At 44.4% G+C, this 26,240-nt stretch overlaps 2 long non-coding RNA genes across 2 annotated transcripts in view; one reads left to right on the forward strand and one right to left on the reverse strand.

The window, feature by feature from the left end:
* LOC138260392 (uncharacterized) overlaps positions 1 to 1,857 on the forward strand; it is a 143,620-nt gene extending 141,763 nt beyond the window's left edge. The window contains exon 3 of the long non-coding RNA XR_011198851.1: positions 1,615 to 1,857. This is a non-coding gene — a long non-coding RNA (uncharacterized lncRNA). The remainder of the gene's footprint in view (positions 1 to 1,614) is intronic.
* LOC138260393 (uncharacterized) overlaps positions 1 to 26,240 on the reverse strand; it is a 78,910-nt gene that overhangs the window by 37,480 nt on the left and 15,190 nt on the right. Inside the window, exon 3 of the long non-coding RNA XR_011198852.1 lies at positions 9,939 to 10,022. This is a non-coding gene — a long non-coding RNA (uncharacterized lncRNA). The remainder of the gene's footprint in view (positions 1 to 9,938; positions 10,023 to 26,240) is intronic.

Below are 26,240 nucleotides of genomic sequence, written 5' to 3' on the forward strand. Positions count from 1 at the left end.
ACGCCCGCATGCATACTTAAGGGTAATTTGTGGGGAAAAATCCTACTGCAAGAGCACATTTAGCAAGCACAAGTGGCTACTCTTGCTACTGTTTATGTTCTGTTGCAAGTAGCACTATTTTATAAGCACAAAATGCATCCTCATGTCCAGAAACTAGCTCTAAATGCCAGGAGTATGTTGTGGGAAAATCCCACCCCAATTGTAAATTATTGAGTGTTCTTGTACTGGCTATTCATGTTCTTTTGCATTTAGTACTATTTCTTAGCTCAAAATGTATAATTGCCTCCATTTTGGAAACAGGGCGGTATTTGTAATGAAATGGAGCTAAATGCAGTCACTCTTTATGCGTATTTCCACATAATCCTGCACAATTTTTGGGTAATTTCATATGGTTATGCTACGTGAAATTACGTGAGTTACACCCGCCCCTAATAATCACCCCACCAAATTTGTGAGCCCTTCAATAGTGATAGTCCGAATCTACGATGCAGACATTTTTCTGGGAAATGCATATTTCTTGGTCCCCTTTGGAAATGTTGCTAATTTTCCACGGATTTTGTAAATTTTCCATCTCTTCCAGAATTTTCAGGCAGTCACCGGGGAAGTAGAAATATCAGATAGGAATGAAAAATTATCTGGGCCAAGATGGCAGAACCACCGAAGTAGCTATCAACATACAGAAGGCACTGGTTGAAGTCCTCACTAATTTTAATAGCAGCTCAGCTGAGGTGCGGGTTTGTATGAAGAGCGAACCCTGGCATAATAACTGTTTGCAGCCATCTGAAGTTACTCACCACCCCAGTGACTTCTATTACCTGTAACTGAATGCAACAATCTAGGGCCCAGATTTAAGAGCCGCTAGTGCCTCCTTGCACCATATTAGCGTAATTTTTTGGATGCTAATGTGACCCAACGAAGCCAAAATCACAGCATCAGATTTACAAAGAGACGCAATGCATGCATTGCGCCACTTTGTAACCCCTTGCGCTACATTATGCCTGCGTCCCCCGTGGGGGGGGGTGAAAAATTACGCAAATAAATCTTTTATTTTGCCATTTTTAACGCCAGTTCAGAGTAGGCATTAAAGGGGGGGGCACACCATTGTTTACAATGGGCTCCTATGTACTGTTCAGGGTTATCCCCAAAATGTTGGCGCTAACCCTGAACAGTACATCAGTAGTGTAAACTTTTTTGATGGTATTGCCCTCTACCCTGCGCCATGGTACACACTAAGTGGCACAAGAAAAGTAAATCTGCCCCTAAATGTGGTTGCTGTAAAGTGCACAAATGGGGGATGTAAAAAGGTGTGTGTGTGTGTGTGCAGATATCAGCTACTGAGAGGTGTGTGAAGGGACGTGTAGGGAAGATAGAAGCTTTGATAAAAACTCACACATTGTATAAGAGATGTGCGGGAGGGGGACAGAGACCCCTCATGTTTAAATTAGCTGACTGTCTAAATATGATGCTGTGCTGAAAATAAATACACATGCAGTAGATATCCTTATGGTTTTTGGCACTGATCTATGGAACATTAATGTGTTTCTCGCTTTTATTTCCACATGTGTCTCCCCCGGAGATTTTAAACTCTTCATATTTTCACATATTTCTCCGCAGATCTGGACTTTCTGTACCTTCTCCTCCAGACCGGCCTGCCCTCCAGGGTCTCAGAAATGAAGTGCAGCCCAGAGCCTCCTAAAGCTTAATAACAAGTGAATGATTCTGCCCCAGCCCTACCAACCTTTCAAAGACTCTGGACCTTGTGGGGATTGGTGTTTCCCTGAAGGCCACTCTTCCTCCTCCCAGTATGTCTCCTTGAAATCCCAAATATATGTGCTACACAGCTCTCACGTTACCCGATTTCAAGTGTCAGTAGCTTTTTGTTTTTTTGTTCTTTCCACCATGGCACTTGTAATCTTGAATGTATGAAGGAAGAAAACGGACTAGATTAATGCAAACAAATATTCATGGAGTGAACGTGGTACTCACACATGTATTTGGTAAACGTGAGAGGTGTTATTCCATACAAAAGTGATGTCTACTTCCTCTGTCCCCTTTCTTTGGTTGATCTATCTATCTATCTATCTATCTATCTATCTATCTATCTATCTATCTATCTATCTATCTATCTATCCATCCATCCATCAGAAACAAGCACTGAAACCCAGTTTACATCTCTCACAGGACCACAGACACATAACCTGCATGCCTGCTGTCTTTAAGAGATTTCATGTAACTCTTGTTTTTAGTTGCCGTTAAGAATGCAGCTCTAAGCTGTGTAGCAGCTGTTGTCTAGAGGTCAGAGGTCGGACCAAACACAAAACACTCACATACATCACTAACCTGAGAGATGAAAGACCTTGACTTTCACAGAGCAGATGGTTGAGAGGGGAGGTGAGGTACTATGACTAACAGTCCTTCATTTTTTACCTTGTTGTCATTTTTGTGGTTAAAATGGGAAGAGCTGCGACTTGATGAAAGCTAAAGTTTGAATGCAGCACAGACAAACATCAGAGACTGAGGAGAGACAAACACAGCCGTGTGGCGGGGAGCCTGAGGCTGCTGGAAAGAGTGACACATTGTAGGTCTGACAAGGGGTGGGAGGTGAGCAGCAGGCTCTTTTATTTGTTGGTACACAGGTACACAAGCCTTATTTAATAGAATCTGTTGCCTGCCTATCTATCTATCTATCTATCTATCTATCTATCTATCTATCTATCTATCTATCTATCTATCTATCTATCTATCTAATCTATCTAGCTATCCATCCAGTTATCCAGTTGTCTCTCTGTTAATCTATTACCCAGTGGCATTTGCCAGTGGGTAGTTATAGTTAGGACCACGTTTCAATAGAGAAACCATGTTTTGCTTTGTTAATAACTTTGGCACCATTTGACGAATCTTCACAAAACACTCCCCAAAAACAGGTCTCATCCACCTCAGCTCCCTATCGGAAAGTTTCGGGGTGATCTATCAAGTGGGAGCCAAAAAAAAGAGGCAGGGTCCCAAAACGGAATTCCCCATGCAATTTATTACAATACATTTGGCATAAAGCTAGCTTTTTGTCTTGAAAGCGTGTTTTTAGGGTTTGCCCAAGACAGCACATCCACTGTCAGCGAAATCTTTTATAAACAAAAAAAGAAAAATACAACAGGCTTACAGACTACACATTTGTAGCAGGAATGTTGGGTCTAAAGGAATCAATAAGCGGGGAGAACACTTTGTGAAGGATACACCTGGGGAACTATGTCCCCAATGGTTACCAGTCCAGCTTCTCAGTTGGGTGACGTGACACACTCTGATTGGCCGGGGTAGATGATGAGCAAGGTGGAGATGAAGGAGACAGAAAAAGGACTCCAGAAGATGCGAGGAGGGAGGACTGGCGAGCAAGGAGTGAGTGGAACAGAGAAGGAGCAAGAAGGGAACATCCAGACCCGAGAAGTGTTGAGGGCAGACCGGGAAGGAAATCCCCCCCAGCCAACTTGAGGACAAGGAGAACACAACTTCCTACCACGTCCCAGGAGGGTCGTGGCTTGTCAGGGTACGTGACTGCATACGCGGCCAAAACTGTGGTTCCGGGTTGGAGTAAGAGGACAGAGGGAGGTTAACTGGGACAGTGGCACGGGTAAGGATTCTGCATGAACTTCAACCCTACACCTACTGAGTATGCTTATGAGCACAAAAGAGTACAACAACAAGTATGTGGCTGGGAGTTTGACGTGGTGCACTAAAACACGGGTGAGTCCCAGTCCTACACCAGGTCCTACACTCCATCACTCCTCCCTCCTCCCTTTTTCCCCCATCCCTAATAGTAAAGGCCCTCAGCTGTCCACTTAACAGCTGTTATGCCTTCTTTCTGAGGTACCTGGAGCAGTCCAGGAAGCCAAGAGCTTTATTTTCTTTACTTTAAGCAATGTTGCACAGCATCTTATTCTGCTGTACAATATGTCAAAAAAACACTGACAAAGCCCATAGATCTTGATCATAGAATTTTTAAGAAAATAAGGCTATAAATTTATGTATATTTCACGTTGCAGATCAACCACAGATCCATCGAGGAGGATCCATGGATCCTGCCACGCTGTGATTGGCTGACTGCGAATAACCGCAGGGGATCCATGGATCTGTGAAACCAACCACTCCTTGCGATTGGCTGGCTGCAACTTTAAGCAAACGTTGTGCCTGCTATGTTAGGATTCAAAGACGTAGTTCCTGAGTCATAGAAAATAAAAATAACCAATCTATAAGAGGATGTAAAGTAGGGGTGCCATGACCCTCTGTGGCTTGGGGGGGTGTCCCAGAGGGACAACGCCGGGGTTAAAATTGGAATGTCTTTTTTCAGATTCGGGGATCGAACGCAACTCTCAGTGCAGCCCTCTGGAGAATCGTGGTGGGGGTTGGGCCCTTGTGCCCAAGCCCCGCTGCCATGGCCTTAGACATTTATTTTAGGTTAAAAAAACAATAGAAATTCATTGGAAAAAAGGTTAAAGTGACATTTATAGTTAGGAAATGTACTAACTCACTTCATATTAAAAAAAAAAAACATTAGAAATTCCTTTAAAACAGAGGTTAAAGGGGCATTGCAGGTTGGTAAGATAACAGATAAAACTTACCTAACGTTTCAAACTAACAAAACCACTGAGATTCATCAGTTATAGTTCTCTTAAATAACAATAACTTGTGCCTTAACATAACTATAATCCGCACCCTTGCAGTGCACTGCTTGTGCATCCAGATATTACAGCACACATGACATGTTGAATGACTGCATTTATAACATCCTTTATAATATCTCTAATGACATCGTTGATAACACCATTGTGCATGGCGGAGGAATGGCCACTTATGATGTCATCAATGATGTCATGTGTGAGGTCATGCACAACACAAGGGGTAATACGAGACACAATTGGTAAATTTCTGCAGTTTGTCATTTTTGAGTCTGAGCTATAACTCAGTTTCTAATTGTTTTTTTCCAGTTAATTTCTTGTTTTTTTTACATTTTCACATAATGACTTCCCCTGCTGCGCATAGCCTCTGGCGGTGAGCAGCTGGTGCTTCTTGGACGACCTATGGCCAGGCCATGCACTACATTGCATGGAGCAGTCAATCCTCCCTATGCAATGCACTCAACTGTGTACATTGGAGATTCGCCATAGGGCGTTGCTTCCAGTTAAGTGCTGTGCCCAACCCACATCAGGTGGCCAAATCCTGCTGTACATAACCTTTTACTTTGTGCAGCAGGATTTCCCTGTAGGGCCTAGCCTGCAGTGAGATCCTACATCAAACCATCTGCGTGTAGTCAGGACAACTGTGCACAGCGTTTAACCATGCACAGTGGGGTTGGTGTAGGGCCCTTCAGTCAAATTTCAGAGTTGGCCAACCTGGTCTCTGACCAGGCCCTGCATCCAGCCCAACAAAGGCAGACCACACTAATGTTTTTTCCAGTGTTTTTTTTAATTTTTTATAAAGTTCTTATAGAGGGTCCAATTTGCTTAGCTTTAGCTTTATACATTCGTGTTAAACTTATTTCACTTTTTAGTTTATATTGTTTAAAAAACTGTTTAAAACTATTTTTTAAATAATTTTCGTGCTCTTCTTCACTTTTTCATTCTTGCGAAGAAGGCTTTGAGGAATTTTAATATTTGTGGGTTAATAGCAGGACAGATGATGGTTTTGTTCTGCCCTTTGGAACAAGTAACTTTTTTTTTTACATGTATTGAAGTATGTTAACAACATCTGTAACACTGGATCTTCTTCCTCCTCGCAGCTTGAAGGACTTCTAGTGGTCTGGTTCCTCCTCCCCTTCATCTTGTCACTGCTTCCATTTCTGCTCAGAAGTACACATTCAGGCACATTTGACTTGTGTCTGACGAGTGCATCCTGCGATGACAACACTTCAAGATCTGGTCACACATATTACAAATCACATTTCAATCAGTGTTTACTTTCTTCCTCCCCCTCAGGTGTGCTAAAAATGTCCACTCTTTATTCTGCCCTTGGTGAATTGGCTGCCACGGAGGGCTAAGGTGCACGTCCTGGCTGAATGTTAGCTGTAAATAGGGGTGAGCTCCAAAAATAAAAAAAAGTCACCTAATCAAAACACCATTGAAATTCACTGAAAAAACTACAAGTTAAAGTGATGTTAGAGTTAGTTTTGATAATAAGAACTTAAGAAAAAAACAAAAACTCACTGAAAAAACACAGTTAAAGTGCTGCTATGGCTACAAGGAAAAGTGTAAAAACCACTAAAATACTCACGTTATAGTATACTGAAGTAACTAACGGCGCCCCCACCAAGCCCCTGCATATTACATCAGTCATGACATGACATAATGGATAACATCGCTCATGACATCATCCATTGAGACAGTGTGCTATAAGCTTTCTGACTTGGGAGTAAGTCATTTCCCAAAGCTCAAAAAGCAATCAAATGATAATGGGTATAACCTTTAGCAACGTGCAGGATATGTTCTGTATCTGTGAACTCACTCACATTACGCACATTAGGCGGAAGTCTTCCCTTTTTACTGGTATTCACCTACATAGTGTGTTGCAAAGAAGAATACAAACATGTGATGGATGGAATGCTTGAATATCTCAGCCACTGGTAATTACTCGGGGTGCATCCCAGTACAGTGTTGTTTTGCAACCATGCAATTTCAGTTTACCAGCCATATGCAAATCAACCATTATCCTGCTCCAGCAGGAACAGTCCAGCCTGTGCTTCCAAGCTAGGTCTTCTCTGTACTGAAACACAAGCAACCCAAGCAATGTTCCTTCTAATTTTTTTTCACTGTGTGCGGCAGTGTGCGGTCTCTGTGCGCTGCAGCCAAGGATACGTGCGCCAAGAAATTGACCATTCACGCGCGCGAAGCGCATAACTAGCCAAGATCTTTGGCATTAGCCTCTCCATACCACTAAAGCAAAAAAAGGGATATCATTGCTCCATGCAATAGGGCATCAAGGCAGTTTTGTGACCTGGTTGCACACCCCAAGGACATGACCTGTTAAGTGCCACCTACACCCCAGTTAGAGAAAACAGAGGAACATTGCCCGTGGCCTTTAAACGCTGTTTTCATTCACTTCAATCCAGATTCAAATATGAGCATTATCTGCCTTAGGGGAGCACGACTATCGCTCTAAAAGGCTTATTTGAGCTGAGAAAGTGATAATGCATATAAACAACTACGAAGTATGACAATGATGGAAAAGTTGATAACAGCACATTTCCTACTGTTCTGAAGCATTTCCTAGCTCATTAACCATTAATTTTCAACATAAATATCACTTGCTCGCTTGTATGCTAAAGTACACCAAATGATGTTTAAAACACTCCCCGCGGCCTTTAAACGCTGTTTTCGTTGACTTCAATCCAGATTCAAATATGAGAATTTTCTGCAATAGGAGAGCACGACTATCGCTCTAAAAGGCTTATTTGATCTGAGAAAGTGATAATGCATATAAACAACTATGAAGTATGACAATGATGGAAAAGTTGATAACAGCACATTTCCTACTGTTCTGAAGCATTTCCTAGCTCATTAACCATTAATTTTCAACATAAATATCACTTGCTCGCTTGTATGCTAAAGTACGCCAAATGATGTTTAAAACACTCCCCGCGGCATTTAAACGCTGTTTTCATTCACTTCAATCCAGATTCAAATAAGAGCATTATCTGCCTTAGGGGAGCACAACTATCGCCCTAAAAGGCTTATTTGAGCTGAGAAAGTGATAATGCATATAAACAACTATGAAGTATGACAATGATGGGAAAGTTGATAACAGCACATTTCCTACTGTTCTGAAGCATTTCCTAGCTCATTAACCATTAATTTTCAACATAAATATCACTTGCTCGCTTGTATGCTAAAGTACGCCAAATGATGTTTAAAACACTCCCCGCGGCATTTAAACGCTGTTTTCATTCACTTCAATCCAGATTAAAATATGAGCATTATCTGCCTTAGGGGAGCACAACTATCGCTCTAAAAGGCTTATTTGATCTGAGAAAGTGATAATGCATATAAACAACTATGAAGTATGACATTGATGGAAAAGTTGATAACAGCACATTTCCTACTGTTCTAAAGCATTTCCTAGCTCATTAACCATTAATTTTCAACATAAATATAACTTGCTCGCTTGTATGCTAAAGTACGCCAAATGATGTTTAAAACACTCCCCGCGGCATTTAAACACTGTTTTCATTCACTTCAATCCAGATTCAAATATGAGCATTATCTGCCTTAGGGGAGCACGTATATCGCTCTAAAAGGCTTATTTATTAACGTGCGCGCTTGCCGAAGGGGCCTGCGCGATGGGGGAAGGAAAGGTGCGCACACGCTCGCGCGCGCGCCTTACAGGGAACATTGAACCCAAGTCTTGTTCTGGTCTATTTGGGACTCTTCAGGTGGATGTAGATTGGTTCCAGTGTCACAGTGAGCACATGACCCGTGTCTGGCCATATCATTTGTACTTATGGCATTACAATGAAGAATACAAAAAAGTGATGGTTGGAATGCTTGATTAACCTTACCCACTGGTAATTACTCTGGGACTCAGCTATACCCAAATGAAGAGGGCCAAATAGGCCAAAGCTGGTCTTGTGTTGCTTGTGTTCCCTTCCCTTTCAAAGGAAATCTTATATATATTTGTACGTATGTGTGTGTGTGTGTGTGTGTGTGCGTATGTGATGACAGTGAAAATAAATGTTTCCCAATAACATTATTTAGAACAACTGTACTAATAATCACACATAAACACCTTCATTACAAGTGCAAAGAACAGATTTGTAATAACACCACACTACAGCAAAATTGACACAAGAAAACCCCTTTTTACTGTCTCACAGGTAGCATGTGGCCATTACCTCACACAGAGAAACAACTCTTTATAAACCATGATATCTCTTCAGTGTGATTTTACCTTGCTGCACAAACTAAGGACCATATTTAAAAGAAAATGACGGAGCGCTTCATTAAATAAGGTGCACCCCTGTGTTGTCCCCTATGCTAGCACTATATTGAGCCAACGCAGGCATCCTTACATCATTGTACAAGGATGTATGCCTTTAAGGGTTTGATTGTTTATGTGTGGGAAGGTGTCTGTGACGGGGCACAGGTATCGCAGCTACCGGGGGCGGACATGGAGTGCCCCAGGGGCACTCTCAGGAGCGCCTTCCCACAGTTCCTTCCTGTGCGGGACGAAGTCAGCGAAAACGGCGACGTCCGAAAAAAAGAAAACGTGGACCCAAAGAAGGAGGAGGAGATGCCGGGAGAACAAACGAGGAAAGGCAAAGACGACGGAGGAGGAGTCGTACCAAAGGTCGAGACAGAAGGACGAGTGGTGTACACCAAGTCGGCAGACCGTGACGAGGAGGAAGGACGAGCTCAGAGAGACAGAGAGAGAGAGAGAGAGAGAGAGAGAGAGAGAGAGAGAGAGAGAGAGAGACGGACGAAGAAGCCAGCCACGTTCCTGGAGGAGCGTGGCTTTCTCAGGCATGGGAATGGGTGGGAGAAGAGATAACAAATGTATAGGGGAGGACGGAGGGAGGACCAGAATGTGGAAAGGGTAGGCATGACACAGACGTCATCAACTAAGCACAGTGATAATAGAAAACCCTCTGTTGCTGGATATCTGGTTCTCGGGGCGAATGCAAGTGTGTTTTGTTTTTCAGTTGCTAGAAAATGTGGTTTCTATGCGGGCACCATAGGAGTTAGCAGGGAGGCACAGCACAGAGAGCACAGAGGGGTGAAGTATGAGCCCAAAAGATAAAATAAAAGGAAAAACTTGTAACTAATTAACGACGCATGGAAACCAATACTTAAGACGAACACAAGAGGGAAAGGGCACTACATATAAATCAGACAAAGGTGGTGAAACACGTTTTGGGTGTGGGAAGAAGAAGTAAAAAAAGTACAAACCCGTACACTTACCTAATAAGGCTTCATATTTTCTTTCCTCCTTCTCTCTCTCTCTCTCGGACTTCATATGAGCTTACCCTGGAGCCACCAACATACCTAGGAGGGAAAACAGAAGAAACATGAATAAGGAAGAAAGTACAATAAAAGAAAGATAACAAGACACAAGAGGACAGACATAAAGACTTTACAGTTTTTTTTTTTTTTCCCTTAATGAAGATAAATATTTGGATAACTTGAAGAAGAGAAAAATAAAGCCTTGTACCACCCGAGCTTCACTAACCGGTGTAAAGAACTATTACTAGAATACGTAAAAGGGAACAATTTATTCCTTCATAGTACGGTAACTGTCACAGTGTCCCTTCCTGCACATAAACAATCACAAATGGCGAATTGGCACTTGGCAGAATGCAGCACACACAGAAGTGCCATAGCGTAATTTTGAAATGATTGTTTATGTGCAGGAAGGAATACCTTCCCGCACATAAGCAATCATGTCTGGCATTTTGCTCTTTTTATGCGCTGCAGAATGCAGCATGCATAGAAAAAGCAAAAAACGAGGAGGAGTAAAAGTATTCCTCCTCGTTGTGTCTTTCTATCGCCACCTCAGAGGTGGCGGTAAATTTTGGCGCTGCTTCAGGTTTACAAAATCTCGTAAATCTGAGGCAACATCAAAATGCAATGGGTGTTGCTGTGGCATGTCCACAGCAACACCCATTGCACGCCCCTCTGATGCAGAAAACTACGTCAGAGGGACCTATATTTACAAGGAGGTGTAATACCGCAAAAAGTGGAGTTACAACTCCTTGTACATATGAAGCAGAGGTTATCGCCTCTGGAGCGTCACTTAAAGTGATGCTCCAGTGGTGCTAGGGGCTCTTAAATATGCCCGTAAATCTCATGCATCCTGGCTTTAGTTAAATACCTTTTGTAAAAACAAATACACCTGCTATACTGCCATGGCATAAGTCATATGTGGATAGGTCAGAGTACAGAAAGCTTTTAATTACCATTGTTGAGCGAAGGGATCATAATTTTAACTCAAACTGTATAATAACAGTGGCTTTATCCATTAGTATTTGCAATAAGAAGGAAGGGACAAGCCCTGATTCTGAGCTCCTATCATAATATTTTTTTATGATATCTATTTTGTTGTTTTGTCACAATATGTTTTTATAGAAAAACACAAAATAGATTATTTTTAAATTGGTTTGCTTGCCTATAGTAGAGTTAGGTGGCTGATATTTGATTGCTTGCATCATCCACCGAAATGATAGAATTAATCTAAGTGGCCGTTTAAAAAAAAAAAAAAGACATTTTGGCGGGCAAGTGCAGTTTGAATGATGTCAGATGGCAAGAGCAGGAAGGAAATATTTAAGAAGAACGGTTTATTTGCTTCCATTTACTTGATGGAATTGGTGGACAGTGATACTGTCACTTTGTGGGGAGATCTGAGTCAAGATGGAGAAGCCATTAAGGGTTAAGGATTGTGTTTCTGTTTAGTTGTACTTCATAGATTGTCAGTTTGGGAACAGTAGCTTCCTAGAAAAATTATTTTAGAATATATAAAACGAATAATGGGACATTCTCTTTATTTTGGTGTGTGAACTTCAAACTAGTTTAGTCAACTGTCTGTATTTATTTCAGAGTTGGCTGCAACTCTGCTTTTGATGGCAGTCAACATGAAGCCCTAAATCCAATGACACACTGATATAACTAAAAGTATTACCATAAAAGAAATACATTATTTATTGTCAGAGAACTTGAAAGGTCCTTTACTTATAAGCTTTAGGTTGGACTGGCATAGGTTTTAAGAGAAACACATCAGGGATGTCTAAGTGAAAGGTTAAGGGTGGCGGACCAATGAGAATAGTTAACTGGTTGTCTCTATTAATTTCAGAGTATGTGGAGTATGTGGTTACTTTGGGCCATATGTACCAAAGCATTTTCCCATTGACACAGAATGGGTAAAACCCTTTGATACATCTGGCCCTTTGTTACTGACGGCAATCATCATAAAGCCTTTAATTTGATTACAGGCCAGTATCAGAAGTATTGTAATAGAAATACACATTCTATTTATTGGGAGAAGGTTTAAAAGGCTTATAGCATATACCTAAAGGTAAGCAGTGTCACATAAGGAATATCAAAAAATCATGATTTAGTGTGCTAATAATAGTTATGAATACATTTCTGTCTCTATATAGCTGCATTCTCCATATATGTAAGAAAATTCATTCAAAGGGCCATAAAGCCATAATTGAAGTATACTGTAATCATCAAATACAGTTTATGTACAGTAATGTACATTTCATAGTGTAAAACTGCATGCAAACCTATAAACACACCAACATGCAGTATAGAAATTAAAAAAGAAGGTTACATTATACAAATAATTGTTTTTCTAATCTTCGTTCTTGCAGGAACCTTTAAACCTTTAAGATTAGAAAAAATTGAGAAGAAATGCTGGTAACATATATGTTATTGTAAGAAATATGGAATATAGATAACAATCAAATTTTGTGCATGTTAATTAATTAATGATTAAGTCAATGAACATAGAATGCATTGCATTACATTTTTATTGATGTTACCCCTACGTCCCTGAAGAAGCAATTCCCAACAGCAAACCATATGTTGGGTGTACCCTGCAAGTAACAACTGTTTTCAACAAATAACTCTTGTCTTGGGCTTTATTGAAAAACTATTATATAACATATAATAAAGAACATTTGTATTTGATGTGATTATTGTTTTTTATATTTAATTTTATATGGTTCACTAATTGTTTTTATCTGATTTTACGTACATTATACATTCTGGTAGTAGATGAATTCCTGTTTTTTAACTTTTTACACTGCACATTAATTTTACTCATCAGGTTAATTTGTAATTTGTTATTTTATATATTTTCACACTCATGTAAAAATAATATGTTTAATAATTATTTTTTAAAAAAATATTGTTACTGAATTATGTTTTAACTTCGGTTTTTTTGGGTGTTGAGTGGGGATATAGATTTTTTGTTAATAGTAGGCTTTTGGCTGTAGTAGTGTACTCCATTTACAAAGAGTCTTATTGTTTTTACTTTATATTGTAGCATGCTGTACATTCTAGTGGTTTGTTTGGTTACTTTAGGTTTAAATTAGGTTACTGATTGTTCCATTTTTAATTCATGGTAGCATTGTTCTTTTTGTGAAGTTGCAATTAATTTGTATAGTGTAGGTTCGGATTTGCCTGGTGTGGATTGGAAGCCATAGTGCCATCCTCCCACTACATTGCTTGCTTTGGCCTCTTGTGCCATGGTGCTTCAAAGACATTCCACCATCGTATTTAGAATTTGGGATGGCGTCTGTGTCCTGACCGTTGTAGTCTGCCAACACAGGTTTCCTCAGAAAATTCCATTAGGGGAGATGTGTTTGTTTTGTTGGTAGAAAATACTTTCTATAAGTAAGCTGTAGTGGTTAGCTACCTCTGTGTTAGGAACACAGGATAGTGCTACAATCTTTTTATTTCAAAAGCAAATTAGCTGTTTGCTGCATATTCTACATTACGAGCTTGGTGGTCCTTAGACCACCATAGCAGCTGACCACCAGCCATTGGGATGACGGTCGGACCGCCATATAACGAGCCATGCAGGCCTATGGAGCAACGACCGCCGTGATCCAGCTGGCTCCGCCAGGAAGCTTAGACCAGCATGGTCACAAGGCAGCACAAACAGGCCGGAGGAGCCTGTGTTGCTGCCAGACACATTACAACGTTGCACACCACCAATGTGACCGAGGCAGGCCAACCACCACATCACAGCAGGTGGAAAGGGACAATATAAAGGGAGACACTCACCTGCAGGCAGCCGTATACATCTGATGCTGCCATGAAGCCCATCACACACGTCCTGCTGATGCTGCTGATCATCGAAAGACAACCAGATCAATGCTGCTGTGGGTGCAACCAACCGTAAGTACACACACTTACCTGTATCATTAACCTTAAAAACAGATCATAGCACCATTGTCAACATCATATGGGGGGCACACCACGGGCATCAGGTACATGTTACATTCTGTGCACAGTCCGAAACATACATTAAGACGGACACGTCCACAGTCACAATTCGCCTCTTTGGGCAGCCGACTCACACTGCACTGAAACACTACACAAAAACACAAGCCCACACATCTCTAGCACAGGACAGTGAAGGCTACACACCATTGTCTCACACATCATCAACAACACACAAACGTCACGTATACAGATACAATTCACACACTCATATTCCACTCTGACAGGAACTGTCGTCACATACAACACCCATATGTATCGATGTGGCATGGAACACAAACAACACTACCATTAAACAGCCCTGCAATGGACACACACATCACAGCATAATGGAAGGACAATGGCATTGGCAATACACAGAGAGACAAATAGACAAAGAGCATTATGCTAACAGTACCTGCACAACAGGGATGGGGGCATCAGGAACACTCAGGGAAGGAGGCTGCACTGGGATCACTTTGTACACGGCCCTAAAACAACATGTGCACAGGAATGGGCCCTGCATGTGTCACAGCGACAAACAGTACTAGATCCAAATGTCATGCCCATCTGCACAATGTGGAAGTGCAAGTCAACAAAGCATATACAACTCCAACTGCACAGGATATACCTCTACAGAAACTAGCTACAAGGGACACACAACTAAATAGACACATGCACAGTCATTTGCAAACAGTGGTAGCACAACGGAACACACTACATGTCTGCACAAATAAAACTCAAGCTGACACACATCAGATAAATACATAAGCCATATCAGGGGGACAAGTGTAACACCATACATGTTCACATTGGACAACACAAGATGAAATACTTACCTGAGCAAACAGTACACAATACCATGGCTCCACCATTGCCTTTACACCCATATATCCATACACTCAACATATCCCCCTGTCACGTGGGTCACCATCACTGCCCGCAAAGTCACATACTGCAAGAAACAGAACATGGATCAGCAAGCAGGCTGAAACACACACAACTGTAGGCACAAAACACAAGCCACTCAGGAACAACATAAAGGTAGAAAAGGAATTGCAGGAAAAAGGTGTACCCAACAAAGCAACTGTTTGGGTTTATTTTAGAAGACAGTGTAAAATGTCCAGGGCCATTGGACAGTCGATGATCAAATGTTCATGCACATCACTGTGCTCAAGCTTGACTCCTTCACTGCCAGGGAACCTCCACAAGAAGGGGCATCAAGGGGGAGGCAGGCACCTCAGCGATTATCCAGGGGTGGGGTGGGTGGCTTTCGTATTTTGGACGGGGGGTTTGGGCTTGCGCTTGGGAGGGGTGATCTTTTTGGTAGAGGTGGGCTTCTTCTTGGGAGAAGAAACATGGGTGCCTGCAGGGGGGCAGTGAAGGCCTTGAGGGTGGAAGGGAAGGGCTGGGAGCTGGACAGGGGCCTATTGGGTTTGGGACAGAGGTGGAGGCAACAGGGGCAAGGTTGAGGTCAAACAAAAATGTTTTCCTAAGGACAGGGGATGGTCATCTGAAGGGGGTCAGGATTTGGTGGTTTAGGGAGTGGTTGTAGGCTGGGGTGGTATGGATGTCTTTGGTGCATGCTTCAGGGAAGTATGCTTGTGTGTGGTGGGTGTCTGTTGAGTGGGTGAGTGAGTGTGTTTGTGTGTCTTGGGGTACCAGAGGTGGAGGTGCTGGGGGATGGAGTGGTGGATGTGTTTGTATTTGTTGGGGTGGTGACTGGGGATTGGCTGGATGTGGTGGATGTCTGTAGTTGTAGTGTCTCTGGGTTTGGTGCTTGTGGTGGATGTCTGTGGACCTTCTGGGGTGGTGTCTCTGGGTATGATGGGTGTGGTGGATGTGTCACTGACTGTTGGTGTGGTGCCTGTGGGTCTGCTGGATGTCGTGTGGGTGATGCTGAGGCTTGTGAGGGTGTCCAGGGAAGTTGTGACTGTTGTTGTGTTTGTGTGTGGTTGTTTTTTTGTGTGCATGCCATTGTGTTTTGGGGTGCGTGTGTTTGTGTGTGTTCCTCTTGGCTGTTGTAGTGCATCCCTGTGGATCTGTCTGTGTGCTTTGGGTAGATAGGGGGATTTGGATTGGGAAGAAGGAGCTGGAGGGGGGAAGGAAGGTGGGGGTGACTGACTGCTATCAGTGAGGAGGCCAGAGCCAGAAAAGATCTCTGTAGGCCATTCATTGCACCATGAATGCATTCCAGGAATGCATTGGTTTGTTGTAGTTGGGTGGTCAATCCCTAGATAGCATTCACAATGGCTGACTGACACACAGAGATCATTCTTAGAAGGTCAATAGCCTCCTCACTGAGAGCAGCAGGGGTAACAGGGGTGGGGTGGAAGTGCCTGCGGTGAAGGAGACACCCACCCTCTTGGGTGAGCGGGCACGGCCAACTTGGTGGGGAGCAACAGGGAGGGCGGTGATTGAATGGGGGTGGTGGACAGGATTGTACAGGGGGTGCCCCAATGAGTCCGCCACCACTAGGAAGTAGCCACTGAAGGAGGAATCCAATGATGTTGAGGATGTAGATTTGGTCTCTCCAGTGACACTCCCCTTGCCCCTGGGCCACTGGGTCCCTCTGTGTCAGTGGTGTCTTGACCTGAGGTCCCGTGGCCATGCTTCCCCACTCGGCTCTGCCACTTCGACTCCCCTTGCCTGTGCTGATGCTGCCAAGACTAAAGAGAATAGGGTCATCACATGCCCGTGATCAAACTTGAACAACAGCTCTGATTAGCAAACATTGCCATAATGTCAAGTAGGCCCCAGCAATAAACTCCACCTAAGTGGCCCATACATGTGCCATACCATATGCATGCATGCCATATGAATTATCAACAGTTGCCCACAGGAAGTTCTGGATCTCAGACAACCACAATTGCATGGTTCAGTTTGTGCAATCACAATAACCATTCACCAACTAGGAGACCTCATCACCGCCAAAGCTTTGCCACATGGATCAGACCTCAGTCACCTGTTGGCATACAATAGTAGGCCAATGCAAAGTCCATTTCCACAGGTCCCACACAAGGTCATGCACACATGTATATGTCATATACATAATGACACAACTATAAGAAATGATTCTCCAAAACTCAGCTGTGTTGATGCGAAAAGTACAATAGCCTGAAGAAGGTGACATGGAAATGCCCATGTCACACTGGAAACATATCAGCAAATGTACTCTGAACCATGTGATATTCGTCCCAATAGAGTCAAGGAGGTAGTATCAATGTTACTCAGATAGGCCACACATTTGGCATAGAGATGAACACTGTAGACATCATGTCTAATATGTCAGGGAGAGATGTCCCCACAATACACAACACAATGAATCAGCAAACCCCAGGGTAACCACCACTAATGTCTGGCCCCCCTCACAATCACATAATCTGAGTGCTTCAGTAGAAGCCATAAGTCCTTTGCATGTTGGAGAGACACAAAAATTGCAAGGACTTGTAGAAGGCCCTCCCCCTGTTGCCCAAGGAAAAGCTATATCACTGCCCCCATTTTGTTCACCCAGATGTCTGTCTGTGGATGAATGCCTGTACCCAAACATGTGTCCAAAACATAACTGCAAGTCATGCCAAACTGCATAATACATGCCAAAAGTCAGGGCACATACCTTAACCATTATACATGTGTAGCATATTTTTCCACCTAAAGCCACATCAAGGTCACAGCTATTCACATTGTGGCTCTAAACTCTGGGCCTAACTGTCATGTATCTCATTGCTCATGCAGTTGTACATGCCAAATGACATACTATGACACATGTGGGAATGTGTCAGACAATACACAATGGTGACACACTCTTGTATGTGGCACAACCTGAAATGTAACCCCATTGTAAAAGTACTATTTCACAAACAGTTTGCCATGCACATATATGTGATGGTATTCAGACATCATTCTATCTACATAGCTAGACCATGTATGAAACTGCAACATGTTTTCTAAAGAGAAAAGAAAACATGATGACATGTAGGCACAAGCAATGTTTGCAACAGTGATGGCACATAATTCATGTCAATGGACATTCACCACTTACCATGGGAAAGTAGTGATCTATAGCTGCATCCAAAGAACAATGTAAGCCCAGTCACATGTATGTTGAACACCTTCACATTACAGACTGCAGTGAGGCACCAGCACACATCATACACTGAAGAAAACAAGTTTCTGGATGGCTGATGCCAACATACACATTTACACAGACACATGGCTGAGGACAGTAATCCATCACCTACTTATCTTTGGCCTAGAACACACACTACAACAACAAACAGTACATGATTGGTAATATTACACAGCCATATGTGGTCCTTTCAGAGCAAGTGGTTTGAGGATTCCACCCAGTTTTGTCCTAGGTCCCTGGTACAATTGGCAAGGCACATTAGTATAAAACACATCTACTGTGTGACACAAGGCTCATCCCTAATTGTCAGGAGGAGCAGTCAGAACTTCACTCAATCACTTTGCAATGTGACAGCCAAGAATATGCCCTGTACTCACCCCCTTGTGGCTGTGGTGCTGCCCTCAAACGCCAATCAAGCTCCGGTTAGAGCACTGCCAGAATGCAAGCCATTAGGGGGGTCATGGTCCGACGTGCACCCTGCCCACGTTGGGCGGACAGCCCTATCTTAGCCCCTGTGATCTTCCAGGCCCAGTGTCTCAGGTCCTCCCATGTTTTTCTGCATTGGGCTCTCCGCCGGCTGTGGACATATATGTCAAGCCTACAGAGATGGAATCCAACAAACAAAGGCAGGCTGAGCAGACATAACCTACATGACACCACATTCCCATCACTTCCATGCCTTACAGTACATCATGTAGACAACAACAAATTGGCATGTGGTGTGTGTGCCAACGTGAAGGGCAGACAGGGTGATGACGTTCCTTACAAACAACAGTCTAGCAAGGGCAAATGTGAGAAGAAATCTCTATGGCAACACACAAGTAGCTCACATTACTCACAACTGACACTTACAACATGAATACTCAGCTCGTGCTGTCATGTACATACATGTTATCTCACATATACAACATTCATGAGGAAAGAGATGTCAGTGGATGGCTGTAATGTCACCTCACCTAGTTCTGTGCATCCAACACAAGGTGGATCAGGAAACACAAAACACCACACACACCACAATGTGAATGAACTCAACATATGGCACTTACCTGCTTCTGTGGGGCACCACAAAGCTGCTCATACAGAGGTAAGACCTCAGTCACCAGCCTCTCCAACTCCTCTGGTGAGAAGGCAGGGCCCTATCACCTGCTGGAAGTGGCATGATTGCTCCCAGGCTAGCTTGAATCCAGTGGCACAAAGAGCACGGGACCCACGCCTGGGCATACCATTCCCACTCAGGGCAACTTCAGCAACACAAAAGGATGAAGGACGGAGTACTGAAACTTTTCAAACACTCACCCAGTCCCAGATCTGGATTTAATCCATCGTTCTTTTGAACACCATGCCATCCCGGTTTGGACCCAGCTATTAGCAAGTCAGTCAACTCTGTTCCCCATGGAAAGAGTCCATCCCAAACCACCAGGGCAGGTCCTCCCTGGACCAGAAACAAGCATTCTGAGGCCAATTTCAGCCTTCATCAGCCAGGCTAGCTTGAAATCAGTGGCACAGTGAGCATAGGACCCATGTATGGGTATACCCTTCCCACTTAGGGCTACTTCAGCAACACAAAAGGATGATGGACAGAATGCTGTAACCTTTCAAACACTTACCCCCAGTCACAGATCTGGGTTTAATCCATTGTTATTTTGCTCACCATGCCATCCCGTTTTGGAACCAGCCATATGCAAATCAGTCTTGACCCTGTTCCCCCATGGGAACAGTCCAACCCCACTTGCCAGGCCAGGTCCTTCCTGGACTGGAAACAAGCATCTTGGGACTTGTTTCAGGGTATCATCCTTCATCAGCCTAGCTAACTTGAGTCTAGAGGCAAAGTGAGCATGCGACCAACATCTGGGTATACCCTTACCACTTAGGGGACTTCAGCAGGGGAGTTGTAGTCATGTCAGTCCCTGTACTACACCCACTATACAAATGTTATCCTCCCAGGTGAATACACTTCAATTGGGAGTTGACAAACAGGGGTCTTTGGAGCAAAATACACTCTTTTGGCTGACTGGAGTAACAGTAACAGTACCTCCTGTCCTTAGCAGTCATGTCACTCCCTGTACTACACACACTATACAAATGTTATCCTTCCAGATGAGTACACTTTGATTGGGAGTTATCAAACAGGGATCTTTGGAGCAGAGGACACTCGGCTGGCTTTTGGAGTTAGAGGAACTGTGCCTGCTGGGAGTTGTAGTCTTGTCAGTCCCTGTAGTACACAGAGATGTTGTTCCCCAAGGTGAGTCTAATTCAAGTGTGAGACTACAGACAGGGGTCTTTTGACAGGTGGACACTGGGCTGGTCAGTGGAATGACAGTGAAGGTGGGAAAAGGTGAGCAGTGAGCATGCATGACATAACATTTTGGCGAAATTTTTATTGTTGTAACTTACCAGACTCCACTCCCCCAGGTAATTCAGTCAAGCCATCAGGATGCAGGATGGCCAAGACCTTCTCCTCCCAGGGCTGGAGTTCTAGGGAATTCTACTGCCAGCCTTCTTGGCCTGCAACTGGTGCCTGGAGACAAGGGAATGGACCTTGCACCTGAGCTCATTCCACCTCTTCCTGATGTCCTCCTTTGTACGCAATGTAGGGCCTACAGCATTCGCTCTGTCGACTATCCTATCCAACATTTCCATTTTCCTACTGAGAGTAGTGAGCTGGACTTAGGCTCCGAACAATTGCAGCTCTACTCTTATGATTTCATCCACCATGACTCTTAACTCCTCATCAGTGAAACGTGGATCTTTAAGATGTGCCATGGTTAAAAAAAAAATTATATTGTAGGAGGCTGGACTGGCTTGTAGTGAGTACCAAGGGGTACTTACACCTTGCACCAGGCCCAGTTATCCCTTATTAGTGTATAGGGTGTCTAGCAGCTTAGGCTGATAAATAATGGTAGCTTAGCAGAGCAGCTTAGGCTGAACTAGGAGACTAGTGAAGCTCCTACAGTACCACTAGTGTCATATGCACAATATCATAAGAAAACACAATACACAGATATACTAAAAATAAAGGTACTTTATTTTTATGACAATATGCCAAAAGTATCTCAGTGAGTACCCTCAGTATGAGGATAGCAAATATACACAAGATATATGTACACAATACCAAAATATGCAGTAATAGTATTAGAAAACAGTGCAAACAATGTATAGTTACAATAGGATGCAATGGGGACACATAGGGATAGGGGCAACACAAACCATATACTACAAAAGTGGAATGCGAACCACGAATGGACCCCAAACCTATGTGACCTTGTAGAGGGTCGCTGGGACTGTAAGAAAACAGTTAGGGTTAGAAAAATAGCCCACCCCAAGACCCTGAAAAGTGAGGGCAAAGTCCACTAAAGTTCCCCAAAGGACATAGAAGTCGTGATAGGGGAATTCTGCAGGAAAGACACAAACCAGCAATGCAACAACGATGGATTTCCAGTCGAGGGTACCTGTGGAACAAGGGGACCAAGTCCAAAAGTCACAAGCAAGTCGGAGATGGGCAGATGCCCAGGAAATGCCAGCTGTGGATGCAAAGAAGCTGCTACTGGACAGTAGAAGCTGAAGGTTCTGCAGGAACGACAAGGGCTAGGAACTTCCCCTTTGGAGGACGGATCCCTCACGCCGTGGAGAGTCGTACAGAAGTGTTTTCCTGAAGAAAGACCGCCAAAAAGCCTTGCTAGCTGCAAATCATGCAGTTAGGGTTTTTGGAAACTGCTGTGGCCAAGGAGGGACCAGGATGTCGCCAATTACGTCTGGGGACAGAGGAGGCGTCGAGCAAGACAAGGAGCCCTCTCAGAAGCACGCAGCACCCGCAGAAGTACCGGAACAGGCACTACGAAGTGGAGTGAAACAGTGCTCACTCAAAGTCGCACAAAGGAGTCCCACGTCGCCGGAGGACAACTTAGGAGGTCGTGCAATGCAGGTTAGAGTGCCGTGGACCCAGGCTGGACTGTGCACAAAGGATTTCCGCCGGAAGTGCACGGAGGCCGGAGTAGCTGCAAAAGTCGCGGTTCCCAGCAATGCAGTCTGGCGTGGGGAGGCAAGGACTTACCTTCACCAAACTTGGACTGAAGAGTCACTGGACTGTGGGAGTCACTTGGACAGAGTTGCTGGATTCAAGGGACCTCGCTCGTCGTGCTGAGAGGAGACCCAGGGTACCAGTGATGCAGTTCTTTGGTGCCTGCGGTTGCAGGGGGACGATTCCGTCGACCCACGGGAGATTTCTTCGGAGCTTCTAGTGCAGAGAGGAGGCAGACTACCCCCACAGCATGCACCACCAGGAAAGCAGTCGAGAAGGCGGCAGGATCAGCATTACAGAGTTGCAGTAGTCGTCTTTGCTACTTTGTTGCAGTTTTGCAGGCTTCCAGCGCGGTCACCAGTCGATTCCTTGGCAGAAGGTGAAGAGAGAGATGCAGAGGAACTCGGATGAGCTCTTGCATTCGTTATCTAAGGAATCCCCAAAGACAGAGACCCTAAATAGCCAGAAAAGAGGGTTTGGCTACTTAGGAGAGAGGATAGGCTAGCAACACCTGAAGGAGCCTATCAGAAGGAGTCTCTGACGTCACCTGCTGGCACTGGCCACTCAGAGCAGTCCAGTGTGCCAGCAGCACCTCTGTTTCCAAGATGGCAGAGGTCTGGAGCACACTGGAGGAGCTCTGGGCACCACCCAGGGGAGGTGCAGGTCAGGGGAGGGGTCACCCCCCTTTCCTTTGTCCAGTTTCGCGCCAGAGCAGGGCTGAGGGGTCCCTGAACCGGTGTAGACTGGCTTATGCAGAAATGGGCACCATCTGTGCCCATGAAAGCATTTCCAGAGGCTGGGGGAGGCTACTCCTCCCCAGCCCTAACACCATTTTCCAAAGGGAGAGGGTGTAACACCCTCTCTCTGAGGAAGTCCTTTGTTCTGCCTTCCTGGGCCAGGCCTGGCTGGACCCCAGGAGGGCAGAAACCTGTCTGAGGGGTTGGCAGCAGCAGCAGCTGCAGTGAAACCCCGGGAAAGGCAGTTTGGCAGTGCCAGTGTCTGTGCTAGAGACCCGTGGGATCATGGGATTGCACCAACAATGCCAGGATGGCATAGAGGGGGCAATTCCATGATCTTAGACATGTTACATGGCCATATTCGGAGTTACCATGGTGAAGCTACACATAGGTAGTGACCTATATGTAGTGCACGCGTGTAATGGTGTCCCTGCACTCACAAAGTCCGGGGAATTGGCCCTGAACAATGTGGGGGCACCTTGGCTAGTGCCAGGGTGCCCACACACTAAGTAACTTAGCACCCAACCTTTACCAGGTAAAGGTTAGACATATAGGTTACTTATAAGTTACTTAAGTGCAGTGTAAAATGGCTGTGAAATAACGTGGACGTTATTTCACTCAGGCTGCAGTGGCAGGCCTGTGTAAGAATTGTCAGAGCTCCCTATGGGTGGCAAAAGAAATGCTGCAGCCCATAGGGATCTCCTGGAACCCCCATACTAGGGAATTATAAGGGTGTTCCAGTATGCCAATGTAAATTGGTAAAATTGGTCACTAGCCTGTTAGTGACAATTTGAAAGAAATGAGAGAGCATAACCACTGAGGTTCTGATTAGCAGAGCCTCAGTGAGACAGTTAGTCATAACACAGGTAACACATTCAGGCACACTTATGAGCACTGGGGCCCTGGCTGGCAGGGTCCCAGTGACACATACAACTAAAACAACATATATACAGTGAAAAATGGGGGTAACGTGCCAGGCAAGATGGTACTTTCCTACACAACCCCCCCCCAAACGAAGGACAATAAGACTAGCCATGACCTGATGAGTCTTCATTGTCTAAGTGGAAATATCTGGAGAGTCCATCTGCATTGGAGTGGCTACTCCCAGGCCTATGTTCCACTGTATAGTCCATTCCCTGTAGGGATATGGACCACCTCAACAATTTAGGATTTTCACCTTTCATTTGTTTTAGCCAAAGTAGAGGTTTGTGGTCTGTCTGAACAATGAAGTGAGTGCCAAACAGGTATGGCCTCAACTTCTTCAGTGCCCAGACCACAGCAAAGGCCTCCCTCTCTATGGCAGACCAACGCTTTTCTCTAGGGGTCAACCTCCTACTAATAAAAGCAACAGGTTGATCCTGGCCCTCAGAATTAAGTTGTGATAGGACTGTCCCTACTCCTAATTCAGATGCATCAGTTTGGACATAGAATTTTCAAGAGTAACAAGGGCTTTTTAGGACAGGTGCAGAGCACATGGCCTGCTTCAGCTCCTCAAAAGCTTTCTGACAGTTTGCTGTCCATAATACCTTTTTAGGCATTTTCTTGGATGTGAGGTCATTAAGAGGGGCTGCAATGGAGCCATAGTTCTTAATGAACCTCCTGTAATACCCAGTGAGTCCTAGGAAGGCTCTCACCTGAGTCTGAGTAGTAGGGGGAACCCAATCTATAATATTTTGGATTTTCCCCTGAAGTGGTGCAATCTGTTCCCCACCAACAAGGTGTCCCAGATAAACCACCTTCCCCTGCCCTATCTGGCACTTTGAAGCCTTGATAGTGAGGCCTGCCTTTTGCAGGGCCTCCAAAACTTTCTGTAGGTGGACCAGGTGATCATCCCAGCTGGAGCTAAAGACAGCTATATCGTCCAGATATGCTGCACTAAAAGCTTCCAGCCCTTGCAGGACTGTGTTCGCCAACCTCTGAAAAGTGGCAGGTGCATTTTTCAATCCAAAAGGCATTACTGTGAATTGGTAATGGCCTCCAATGGTTGAAAATGCAGTTTTTGCTTTTGCACCTTCTGATAATTTGATCTGCCAATACCCTGCAGTCAAGTCAAAAGTGCTTATATACTTAGCAGATGCCAGTGTATCTATGAGCTCATCTGCCCTGGGTATAGGGTGAGCATCGGTTTTGGTTACCTGGTTGAGACCTCTGTAGTCAACACAAAACCGCATTTCCTTCTTTCCATCTTTGGAATGAGGTTTTGGTACAAGTACCACAGGAGAAGCCCATGGACTTTCAGAGTGCTCAACCACTCCCAGTTCTAACATTTTCTGCACCTCTTGCTTTATGCAGTCTCTGACATGGTCAGGCTGCCTATAGATTTTACTTTTGACAGGCAAGCTGTCTCCAGTATCTATAGTGTGCTCACACCAAGAAGTGGTACCTGGCACAGTAGAGAAGAGTTTAGAAAACTGACCCAGGAGATTTATGCAATGGTCTTTCTGCTCAGCAGTAAGACAATCAGCCAAAACTACACCTTCCACTAGAGCATCTTGTTCTGTGGAAGAGAAGAGATCAGGGAGAGGGTCACTCTCTTCTTCCTGTCCCTCATCAGTTGCCATGAGCAGGGTGAGATCAGCCCTGTCATAGTAGGGTTTCAGGCGATTGACATGGAGCACCCTAAGGGGACTCCTGGCAGTGCCTAAGTCAACTAAGTAGGTGGCTTCACCCTTTTTTTCAACAATTGTGTGGGGTCCACTCCATTTATCTTGGAGTGCTCTTGGGGCCATAGGCTCCAAGACCCACACTTTCTGCCCTGGTTGGTACTGAACCAAAACAGCCTTCTGGTCATGCCATTGCTTTTGGAGCTCTTGGCTGGCCTGAAGGTTTTTACTGGCCTTTTTCATGTACTCAGCCATCCTTGATCTGAGGCCAAGTGCATAGTCCACTATGTCTTGCTTTGGAGCTTTTAAAGGTTGTTCCCAACCCTCCTTAACAAGTGTTAGAGGACCTCTCACAGGGTGTCCAAAGAGGAGTTCAAAGGGGCTGAAGCCCACTCCTTTCTGGGGTACCTCCCTGTAAGCAAAAAGGAGGCATGGTAAAAGAATATCCCATCTCCTGCGGAGTTTTTCAGGGAGTCCCATAATCATGCCTTTGAGAGTTTTATTAAATCTCTCCACTAGTCCATTTGTTTGTGGATGATAGGGTGTGGTGAACTTGTATGTCACACCACACTCCTTCCACATGGCCTTTAAATAAGCAGACATGAAATTGCTTCCCCTGTCTGATACCACCTCTTTTGGGAAGCCCACCCTGGAAAATATTCCCAGGAGGGACTTTGCCACTGCAGGTGCTGTAGTGGTCCTTAGAGGAATAGCTTCAGGATATCTTGTGGCATGGTCCACTACCACCAAGATAAACCTATTGCCTGAAGCAGTAGGAGGGTCAAGGGG

Source organism: Pleurodeles waltl, chromosome 9, assembly GCF_031143425.1.
Source record: "Pleurodeles waltl isolate 20211129_DDA chromosome 9, aPleWal1.hap1.20221129, whole genome shotgun sequence".
Lineage (NCBI taxonomy): Eukaryota > Metazoa > Chordata > Amphibia > Caudata > Salamandridae > Pleurodeles > Pleurodeles waltl.